Source organism: Bacillus rossius, chromosome 1 (genome assembly GCF_032445375.1).
Source record: "Bacillus rossius redtenbacheri isolate Brsri chromosome 1, Brsri_v3, whole genome shotgun sequence".
Classification (NCBI taxonomy): Eukaryota; Metazoa; Arthropoda; class Insecta; order Phasmatodea; family Bacillidae; genus Bacillus; species Bacillus rossius.
Genome location: NC_086330.1, coordinates 314,070,620 through 314,082,635, shown reverse-complemented (window position 1 = coordinate 314,082,635; position 12,016 = coordinate 314,070,620). Strand labels below are relative to the sequence as shown.

The 12,016-nt window shown below is 38.8% G+C and overlaps 1 protein-coding gene across 2 annotated transcripts in view; it reads left to right on the top strand.

Moving 5' to 3' along the window:
• Positions 1–671: 671 nt before the first annotated feature.
• LOC134527916 (apoptosis-stimulating of p53 protein 1) overlaps positions 672–12,016 on the top strand; it is a 1,064,179-nt gene continuing 1,052,834 nt past the window's right edge. The window contains exon 1 of one of the 2 annotated variants that reach the window (XM_063360949.1): positions 672–934. The gene's annotated coding sequence lies outside the window, so the exon portion shown is untranslated. Of the gene's footprint in view, positions 935–10,421; positions 10,765–12,016 lie in introns of those variants that run through there. The other variant, XM_063360948.1, reaches the window with a different exon arrangement.

The window sequence follows — 12,016 nt, the reverse complement described above, 5'->3', positions numbered from 1 at the left end:
AAGGCCATACTGAAAATCCGTAATAATTATAAAAAAATAGGAAATAAATTTTAAAAATAATCAAAAATCACTTATTAACACAATGATTGATTCAAAAAATTTGTGTTCTTGGTTCGATACCAGGCAGTACAGTGTTAATTAAATTGACTAATTACATAAAAAAAAATCCCAGGTTCAAAAAATAAAACAACATAATTTTTACAAATAAAATTTGTTGCATACATTGTACGCTTCTTCAAATATAAACAAGAAAATCATTAGAGTTTTTTTGCGCTTGTCGATTTCTTCAGTCTTCCTGGACTGTGAAGCAAGGCACAATTTGTGTAAAGACACAACCCGACAATAATTAAATGAACTCATTCATCCAATACTGCCGAAGTAGATGCACTCACACACAAGCTTGCTTTTGTGAGTGCTACATTTTTGTGTTTTATTTAGTGAATTTTAATCAATTTGTAAAAAAAAAAAAAAAAAGAGAGAAAAATGAATACAATTTTTCTTAAGAGTGAGATGTTTTCTCCAGGTGCTGCCGTTTCCCGCACGCATGCAGTCCGCGAGCGCTCCGCTCCGCTGAGGCCGGCGCTGCGGTCGGGCGGGCGGCGCGCGCCGTGTCGCCGCCTGGCGGCCCGGCCGCGAAGCTGCGGCGCGGTGCTGCGCGGGAAAACAGCGCCAGTGGCGGTCCGGCGCTGCCAACACTCGGAGCGCGTCATCCCCGCGCCGGCGCAGTCGTGGCTGGGCGTCCCGCGCCGAGCACGTGCCGTGGCGTGTTTACGTCGTGTCGTGCCAGCCCTCCTTCGCAACGCGCCTTTCCCGGTTCCCCGCGGAGTGCTCGGTTACGTGCGTGGTTATAAAGTGGATGAGTGACGGTACATTGTGTGCGCGCGCGCGCGAGTCCTTTCATTTGGATTATGAAATGGATAACATTGACCTAAAGGTAGGCATGCATCGTCAAGGTAACTTGTTGCCGCTTGTAATGTTTTTAAATATAATTTTGCTCCAATTTCCATCGCAGTTGACAGAAATATTAAAAAAAAAAATTGGTTGTCTGTAAAGTCGGTTTACGGACGATAGTTTAACGTGACAACGTCATAACAAAACATTGAAGAATTGATTGCATACTTTTATGAATAAAATTTAATCATTTTTATTGAATTATCACTATTTTGGATGGATACAAAGACGGATTGAAATGAAATCTACAATTTAATTGATAAATTTACTTTTATTTGCACTCATTAATTCAAATATGTTTATTACTTTAACAAGGAGATTATTTTAACTATAACTTTTATACATGTTTGCTTTTTAACTTCTTCCAATCTGTGTTATTCTGTTTAGGATAGGACGATGATAGGAAAAGTAGGAAAAGAATGGGAGTGTTTCAAGTTTAATGTGCCTCGAAAAAGTAAAATCGATGGTTGTTCCAATCGAGTGGAAGAGAGATAGATGCGGCGCAAGCGTACAATGGGCGTAACGGGACAAAGCGTAACGGGAACATGTGCGTAACGGGACAATGTGCGTAACAGGACAATAAGTCATCCTTTTTCGTGCGTGCAGCCGGCGTTCATCGATTTATTAGACGTTGTCACGTCAAAAACGTAATATTAAGTGTTTGTGTATAATTTATAGAGTCCAATGGGGTTCCGTTGTAATAAAGCTAAAATAAAGTATAGGTTTGTTTTCACTTACCAAGACTGGCAGTTTGCCGTAGTTTGTTACTTTTATTACATCTTCCTCAAATTAATTCTTGTTCAATCTTTTGCGAGTGTACATTTCGACGTAGCTGTATGCGAACACGGCTGGTTGGATGAACAAACGAACGCAGGTCGGAGTGTCGGGCGAGAGAGCCGCGTGCGGTGCGCGGAGGTCCTCCGTGACCTTGAAGTCAGCTGAAGGAGCCGGCGCGGTGAGGGGCGGCTGCGTGTTTACTGCGCGGTCCGCACCCGCTTTTCGCGCCACTCGCGCGCTCCAGGCGTATAGTCTCTCGGCCTGAGACGCACTTTGTCTCCTCCCTAACCCGGACCCCTCCCAAATACACAGGGGCGTAGGAACCGGGGGGGACGTGTCCCCCTGAACTTTTTGGGTGGAGGGGGCTGTCCCCCCCAACTTTCTAGACCGTGATATTTTTATTTTATAATATTATTCTGCCCAACTTTATTTGTAATTTCTTCACTCTCAAATTTTATCTTAAGGAAACAATAATAATTTTAACATCGATGTATCCAATGGTTAGATACAAAAACTGCTTAAAAAGCGCTATTTTGCACTTTTAAAATCAAAATTTTCCGGCGGAGAACCCCCGGACCCCCCTTCTTAGTAAGAGGGGAATGGGTTTACATGACATCAAAATCATTATTTGTCCCCCCCAACTTTATGAACACATCTAAGCCAATGCAAATACATTTAGTTTTTAGTTCGGTTAGGGAAAAAAAACCCTGCATGAGACGCACTTAAGAGTCTTCCCTACCTAGACCCCTCCCAAATATAATTAGTTTAAGTACAGTTAGGTAGAAAAAAAATACGCGGCTGTGTTTGTGACATAAATTTATACATAATACATACTAAACACGTTAATTGCATGGTATAGAAGGTCATTAGCGTAGCAAATTTAACAATAATCAGAATGTATGACGCACGTTTCGTATAATTATTTTCGAAATAATTACTCAGAACTAAGTTCTTACTAGCTATTTTGACACGTGACATTAAATAAAAATTTTTTAAACTGGCTTAGAAAAAATATGAAGCTACTGTAACCCCGTTTTTACGTCCAAATAAACAACCGAAAATGACCCTAGATGTAATGACTCTTACCTGTGATAATGAAATCATAAAATCATGAATATTATACATGTATGAATTTCATGACAATTGCTGCCCAAATGTTAATAACACATAACAAGAAAACTAATTTAACTAATTAAATACCTTCATTTAATTACTAATTTATACATTTCATTACCTTTAAAACTCATTGCCATCAATATTATGAATGTATGCACTGTGCAGTTTCTAAAGTAAAGGTCAATCTGTTGGTTGCAGTTTCGAATGAAATAAGTTTGACGTTAATATTTAAGTGTTCTGACAATGGTGAACGCACTTTCAATTGGCAACTATCTACACGAGACAAGCGGGTTGGATTAATTATTGTGATATCGAAAGAGGCTAGTTTAGGAGCAAATAAACTTTTGCGGTGTTTCCGTGGGACTATTGGTGTAAACACATAACCCGATAATTATTCAATCAACTCATTCATCCAACTCTGCAGAAGTAGCTGCTGCAGCCTGGTTCATTACTTTCTTTGCCGATGCTGCTGAAATTCCTTATGTTTGAGTAGTTAAATTAATGTGGTTGATACCCGAAAAAAAAAAACTGACGCAGATTGTTGGAATCAGTAGAATTAACTCTATTGTTTGGCGATAAGCTAGCCTGCAATCTGTTACGGAACTATTAAAGAATAGAAACTCTTGACAAAACATGTGCATCCCGGGCAGAGAATAAACCTTGAAAGCAATCAATGGACAAATGAAAATAAATTGAATTTGTGCAAGTTTGTGGAGTCTAACTGGTGTCTCTAGATAGTGCGAAATTAGTACCTAATTTACTGTTCATACCTAAAAAATGTTTGTGTATTTAAGTACGCGAGTTAGAAGTTATACTTCTCTTTTATTTAAGGCACTGAACTATTTTGAAATTAATTGTAACAAAAATTACTTAAATAAGTACTGAGTATTCAATATTAATATAAACGTGTAAAAATAAATTATATTATATAATAAAATAATTGAAATAATTTTTATTATTAATGAAAATCAATAAATATTCTGAATGTTTATTCTAATTTTAATAATTTTAATTATTAATTAATTAATAAATAATATAATGAATTATAATTTATATGTATGTACTATAAACCCTATAATGCCAGAATCCTTAGGATTTTTAAAACTTGAAATTATCTTCCTGTGAAAATTTCGTTGCACGATGCGCGCGTATCGTAAACATAATTCACTCTCATAATTTTTCCAAGAAGTACAACTTAAAAAAAATAACTGTGCCTCGTCGGATACCAGTCAATACAGCTGGGTCTTCCCCAGATGAATGGCTCACGTTCTGAATTCGAAATTGCAAAAGTGGCTCCATAAAGTGAAGTTCGCTGAGCGAGATGACGTATTCGCATAGCATTGGATTCCTCGGCTCCCCAGCTCCTCACCAAAAACCCTGCACCAGTACCTACTATTATATACTATTTACCAGCGTTCTAGTTCAAAATACGCAGCGTTTGCAAATATGCACCACCGCAAATAAAATGTCTAAACTGTCCCAATGTCGTTCGAAAATGCAGCGTTCGAGGAAATTTGAACGAGAACGGCCGAATGAAACAGGTCTTAGAGATTTAAAGCAGTTAAGAAATCAGTCTGAACAAAGTAAAGCCAGAGCGTTTCAGACTACGTAACCACACGGACGCCTGGACTGCTTCGAGGGCATGCGGCTGCGCGGTCAACCCACTCTCCACCCATCCGTGTATCCTGGATGGATTCCTGGTCTTATCCTGAAGAGGGAATACTGACGGACGTTGCCACGGACCAGACGGTTTTCTCGGGATACTCCTATAGTATTGTATTAATTTAAGTCCTGCTACTGGATTAGTAGTGAGGATTGGGTTTGCCGGCCGCCATATTTGATTGTGACGTCTCGGCTGCCATCTTGAATAACTTTGACCTTGAACTTCAAAATTTCCCAAAAATAGCCAAAAATTCGCCACAACTCGACATAATTTCCAGTTTTTAGGAAAACCAACTATCCAAAAAAATCTCAAAAATTCTGAAAAATAAAAATTTCCCTATTACATGGGAAAAATGCAGTTTTGAGGAAAGATTTCCCGTTTTAGTCTTCAAAAGATGTCAGAGGCTTTAAATGTCCTCAAAGAAGCTTAAATTCCTCATCTACAAGCCTATAAAAAGCTGCGGAGGACATTTAAATTCAGTCGCCATTTTGTTTTCGTATGTTGGAGGCTGCAATCTTGAAATATGAGATAATAGCCGCCATATTTTTTTTTCGTCTGCTGGAGGCAGACATATTTATTTTCAATACTTGCTACCAGGAGCGCTAGTGTCACGTAGTGAACACGTGGCTTTTTAGAGAGTGCTGCGCCATCTTGTTTTCAGTACCCGATACAAAGAGCGCTAGTGTTATGTAGTATACACATCGTCTGCCAAAGTGTGCTGCCACCATATTGATCTAATATTTAGCCGCTAGATTGCATTAGTATTTATTGCCAAGGCTCCCGCCATTTTGTTGGCCGTCTTGGCTGTTATCTTGGAAATTCCTAATTATTTAGCTAGAAATTCGGGAAAAATGTCAAAGTTCATAAAATAAAATCACTTATTAACGTACTGATTGATTCAATGTATTCATGTTTTGGGTTCGATACTTGATTGATGCAAATCAATGAATTTTAAATAAAATTTTTTTATTTAAATCAATTTGGTGGAAAGTCTTAAAAGAGGTTTAAATTCTTCTACTTACAACCTCCAGTAAGCCGATTATCACATATTGACCGCCATCTTAAAAATCTGTAATTTTTAGCTAGAAATACGAGGAAATTAAAACAAAATCATTAAAAAAATCACTCATTAATTTACTGATTGGTTCGCTCGATACCTTCCCTTAGTTAGATCCTTGCTCGATCAAAAAATGTATGTGCTAGGTAAAAGATTTAATTAAACCTGGTCAACATTCTAAAAGCGGCTTAAATTCTTCATCTAATATCCTCCAGTAAGCCGATAATGACATATTGGCGGCCGCCATATTAAAAATCTGTAATTTACTAACTATAAATTTGTAAAAAACATATATTTAAGTAATGACTAATTCGATTTATTTCATTACTAGGTTCGAATGTGTCATTGCCAGAGACCCAGAATTTCCTGTGTTCATTTAAAACGAAAAGTTAAACTCCGAATAATGGTATGTTTTTGCGACGTCTTCTATTTGTCCATCAGCTCTTTCGCAAACCTCCATGGCAGTCTGCACCAACGACAAACCAACATTAACTTAACGGTCGAATCGCTTTCAATTCTTTCAAACCTACTTTGTCTTTTTTCGAGACTTGAGAAAACATAGCATCGTCAAGCCCAGCTTGGAGGTAATTGATTCCGCGAAATTGCCCAGTCTCTAGTCATGGCAGATGTAGCGGGAACGAGTTTGAAGGTATAAACTTTAAATATAGTATCGTTTTGTTTTAAGATGGTTACTATTAGATTACTAGGAAGTTGTAAGGCGCCTAAGGCACACGTTAAAAAATGATTAAGTAAACAAACTCTTAAATTCACGTAATTTTTTATTAAAAATATAATTTATTTAATAATGTACAAAATAATTTTTTTCTGATATATATCTCTTTGACAAAAAAATTAAAATACAATATATTAAATGCATCTGCGCTATATAGCGATAATTTTATCCGCAAGAAAGTAAGCGAAGAAAGGGCGTAACTAAAAACAAATCAGCCAAACAACCTTTTAGGCATACAAACATATAGTATATACATAAAAGAAAACCCATACTAACAGTTTTTTAATAAAATAATATTCTTCAATGATATAAGTATATTAAAAACTAAAAACAAGGATTTTCGAAAGGGCATAAGTACAAAATTCCCAATATCATTAAAATAATCCCAGTGACTCAAAGCTACATTTACAAAAAAGGGAAAACAAAATTTAACCGCGTTTCGTTTGCAGCTAAACTTTTTGAGATATAAGCCTTTTGATTATACAAATCAAATAACACACAGAATCATACATTTAAGATATTTAACGATAATGTGTAGGAAAATGGTTTACCCAACACCAAGAAGTAGTTAAAATATTATCTTTGCGCCACGGACTCGGCAGCAATGCTAGCAGGAACAGGTTAGCAAAGAGCAATAAAACAAATATAGCTGAGAGCGTTATGCGATCATCAGTGATAAGCTTAACTATATATAGGATACAATCGGGGGAATTTTATCATGTTCTGCGTCTAATTACTACTTGATATACAGTTACAATTACAAATTGTTCAATTTTAGTGTGTGAAGAAAAAAAAAGGTGTACGTTTCAAGTTCGATATATCTGCTGGAGAATCGTAAGCCAGAGTTAGCCTCGGGCGTCGGGACGGACGCGCGTTGCTCTGCGCATGCGCGGACCTGGCTCGCGCATCGACGGCGCGACGCGCGCACGCTCGGTCGGAGACCCTGTTCCACGCTCGCGCCGTCCAATTAGCGGCGGAATGCCGCGGCCACTGCGGGGGTCCGAGCGGTGGTGGAATGGCGGGGGGAGTATGCCTGTAGACCCTACCCACCACTCGTCAGAGGCTGCAACCCTTCTGATATGTCCCAGCACAAACAGACGTCGTCAGCAGGGTGCTCCTACCGTGTGCCATTCTGTTAAAAAACATTTTTTTTTTGCAAAATTGTTGGTAACCAACAAGACAAAAAATTTAAGTCAAACTTAAAATTTCGTCATTCAAAAATAAATTCACTCTTAGATATAAAGGTCCTTGGAATAAAAGTTTTTATGTACAAAATTATCTTGTTTTTGAGTTACTGGTCGACCTTTAAAAAAAATTATATTGCAATTTGTTTATGCTTAAAATTAAAACATTTCGTACGTCTAACATGAGTAATCAAACATTACGAATGAAATGGTATGACAGTTGAATTTAAGTCCACAAGAAAAATAGGTTTAGGAATCCAAAAGAGTCCATAGCAGTGAAATAGCCATCGCACAAGTGGCAAAAATAAATCAATAAACACAAAAACCCGGTACATTTACAGTGAAAATTTATTATGACGATAAATCTTCGTCAATAAAATATATTGCAGCCAGCGAACAGGTCACATTTCCTCTGATGTGCAGAATACTATAGTTTTTATCCGAGATGTCACGGAAACCACGAAGTTTGCCAGTTGATAGCCTTGGCCTATTGCAGGACACCATCCCGACAGGTCAGGAGTGGTTCAAGGTAGACAGCGCGTGCCAGAAGCCAGACTGGCTGGAGCGGGGTTCTATCCCTGGTTGCACTTCCTCGCTCGGTATTTGTTAAGCGCTCTCCAGTTTGGCTCTTGGTCAGGACGGGAAGCGGCCATGCATTCATGGACACTGCGTGGAGCCGCTTCTTGATTAGCTGGTGTTCTCCAGCTTGGCGCTTGGTCAGGACGGGTAGTGGCCATGCATGCATGGACACTGCGTGGAGCCGCTTCTTGATTAGCTGGTGTTCTCCAGCTTGGCGCTTGGTCAGGACGGGTAGTGGCCATGCATGCATGGACACTGCGTGGAGCCGCTTCTTGATTAGCTGGTGTTCTCCAGCTTGGCGCTTGGTCAGGACGGGTAGTGGCCATGCATGCATGGACACTGCGTGGAGCCGCTTCTTGATTAGCTGGTGTTCTCCAGCTTGGCGCTTGGTCAGGACGGGTAGTGGCCATTAATGCATGGACACTGCCTGGATATTTTATGGGAGTTACTCTGTTTGACTTTATTTAATAAAAATTTTTGGACACGAATAATTGCAGTTTTGCACTGTAAGTAATGGAAAAAATAAGCAATGCAAAATCGGTCCGGCTGTGATTGATGACGGGAACATATACCAGTTGCCGATGCGTCGCAACTGTTTTGTCATAGAAAACCAAGTGTTTTCGTCGGTGCTGGTCGTTATGTTGTCCATAAAACCTGTTTATTTTCATCGTTGTGTTCGTATGTTTTGCTACTTTGTCCAGATTTGTTGCCTGTCTGCATGTACTGTTATCTATGAAACAGTTTGGTTTTTGTTGTTCCACTGTGTTCGTCTGTGCGTTATATTTTCATGACTAATTTCCTCCTAAATAATTATTGTGCTGTCGGATATTTTAAATTAGAATGTTTTCGTCTGTGCTGTCGTTGTTGTGTTGTCCATAATACCCGTTTTAGTTTCATAGTTGGGTCCATCTGTTCTACATCATCTGATAAAGGCTTGTTTTCTGTGGGTTTATGTTTTCATTTTGATTTATTATGTTGCATTCTTTTTTTCGTGACAAAATCAGCATAAATGCAATGGCATATGTCCAAAAAAATTGCATTAAATCAATGTTCCTCTCTGAATTAATCATTCGAATGACTGTGTTTTTCGACGGGAAATTCTGATTTTTATTTTTGATTTTTAACCATGATCAGGCCTTTATCAAGACCAACTCCACGTTCTCAGGGGCGATGCTGCGTAGAGACGGTGAGGCTGAGCTTGTCGGGTTGTGGAAGGTCGTGCGGCGGCGGCTGTTGGCATAAGGCCCGTGGCTATAACTAGACCGGCGGACAGAGGCGGGGGGTGGTCAGAGCCTCGTGCTGGGGTGGAGGCTTGCCCGGCCCCTGGTCACCCCTCTGTGTACACGGCTTTGAGCGTCGCGTCGGCGGCGTGCTCCTTACTGCGCGAGACACACCGCTCAGTTACAAAGGAATTGGGGGGGGGGGGGGGGTAATAATTAATGTCCAAATACCTTTGATTATTTTGCGTAAACATTAGATGGATAACGAACAACCACGTATGCTCATCTTTGATTATTTGACTACATTACTGTCGCTCTCGACAGCCATCGACGACCGCGAGCAAGTCACAAACAAGAATAAGAAGTGATTATCCGATCACGTACAACCCGCCAAAGTGTGTGACCTTTTTTTTTTATCGGCCAACGGGAATTCCGAAGAGGCTTGGTTATGTATAGACAAGTTGAGCCTACCCCTATATCAATTTAATCCTCAAAATAATCGTGGCTCCACATATTGGTTATCACTGGCAGAGGGTCTTCAACCTTATTTTAAAACAGCGTTGTTGTAATCATGAAAGAAGTACTAAAAATGTAGTGTCTATTTATGTATTCGAAAATAATTTGCAAAGTGTTCAGATCTCTAATATAGAGTTTATACTAACTACACTCAAATTTTTATAAATTGTAACAGTATTGATTGGCTACGTTACTCAAAGTTCATCATTAGGCTGTCTATTTGTTGTTATCGTACGCCATTTGATAAAGATAACAGTTTTTAATGTGCCTAGGACCACTCCTACTAATTACGGCATTTACTCGTACCATACTAGACTACAAAAAAGTTATGTTTGTATCATTTCTTCATCAGTGACTGTCGCATTTAATTTAATTTTCAAATGGCACATTATATGGTATATGAATTTGAAACAATTAAAAGATTGATTAAAACGCACAAGGTTTTGCAGACTTCTTACTTGCGTGTAAATAGCAAATACCACTAAAGGAGTGGTAAGGGTCAGTTATGTATTGCAGTAAACCTGTGGATGCATCACAATGAAATTCTCAGCTTGCTTGCTTTTAATACCTGCATATCACAACCCTACATCTAATTCCTTCCTTGCGGAGTCGTCGGTTGCGAACAATACCTGTTTGCTACATTAATACCACCCATACCACCCATGTCCTGTTTGCCTGGCATCACGGGCTCAACAGATCACTTGAAGAGCTCACGTGGTCTGCGTCTACGTCACGTGCCTCAGTCAGTAGTCGCAGTAGGAGTTCTTCACGCAGGTACTTCAGTGCCGCCGCTTGCTGTAGGGAAGGACCTCCCGGCGCTTCAGGTCTGAGACACGTGTTCGCAAGAGAGGGCTACTATTGGACGAAGAAGGCACAGAGAGAGAGCGAGAGAGAGAGAGAATGCTTCTTGTGAGCTGAGTGATTCTTGATAGCAGTTTCCAAGTCTAACGAGTCACACGCGCTCGCAGGTACAGTATCAGAGTGCTGCTTCAAACTTTATACTAATGTTCAGTAACCAAGTTATTTCGCGAATAATTTTATCTCCATGTTAAACTGCCTTTACTTGTATTTTTTTGTGACGTATACAATAAGAAAACAGTTTTATTTTGGCATGCCCAAAGTTAGTGTAAACCAACAGAAAACCAAAAGCAACTTAAAGGGGTTGAAACGGTCATGCAATGCTGACATTACCTCTCTGGAAGTACCGTATAAGTGTTTCCGTCTTGAAAGAACACAGCATCATTCTATCATCAGTCTATTCCGTATTGCTTACTGCAATTAAATTTATTTTGAAATGATTGTTACCTCTTTATTTTTTTGGTTAAGAGGCCGTGTCACAAATTTGCGCTCCTATCTATATCAATGTTATTTTAAAAGGCAGTTTTTCTCAAAGTCTATAAGAGGTAGGGGCCGGAAATTTTGCCTACTGAAAGTATACAATACATTTAACATAACCGCTTTTTTCAAATTTATTTATCATATCATATATTATTTCTGTGATGAAAATAATATTATCAATATTTTGATTTGTCCAGATACATTGAAATTTTGCTTATATTTATAATTATTTAGCAAAAACTGAAAACGCCATTGAAATGTATTGCATATTACCTTCCGATCAGTGTCTTCATGATCATGATGGGTTTATAAACCTGGGTGTAATCAAGTCTTTAACTATTACATGACAACATTTATACTTAATAATTTGGAGATATGCCTTTTCTATCCTCAGCCCCTGAGCTTTTACTATCTGGTCTGGCGACCGACCTGACACTCTTCAACCACCCCAGGGGTCTCCGATTACACATCTTATCAAAAAAAAAAAGCTGTTCGTTCATTTGTTTTTGTGTTCGAGCGAAGGTTTACTTCTCCATTAGTGCCACAGAATTCACACATTTATGCCAAGGGAATATTCCGCTGATGTGACGCCATACGAATGTATTATTCGCGACCATACAACTTTTTTGTTTGTCATCGGGAAAATGACGCCGCAGTTTGATTTTTTGTGGTGATATAAAATAAATTTTCTTGGAATGTTCATTTTAAATTGAGCATTTTTAAATGTCAGCGTAGAATATGCTTATCTGCCCATTTTGTTTCTTTCCATAATAATGAGTAAAGTTAACATTGTCATAGACATTTTATTATATTCGTTTGCCGTCCAAGTACAAATGTCACACTATATCGCACGTAATTATATTTTTTTACTAATTTGTTAGT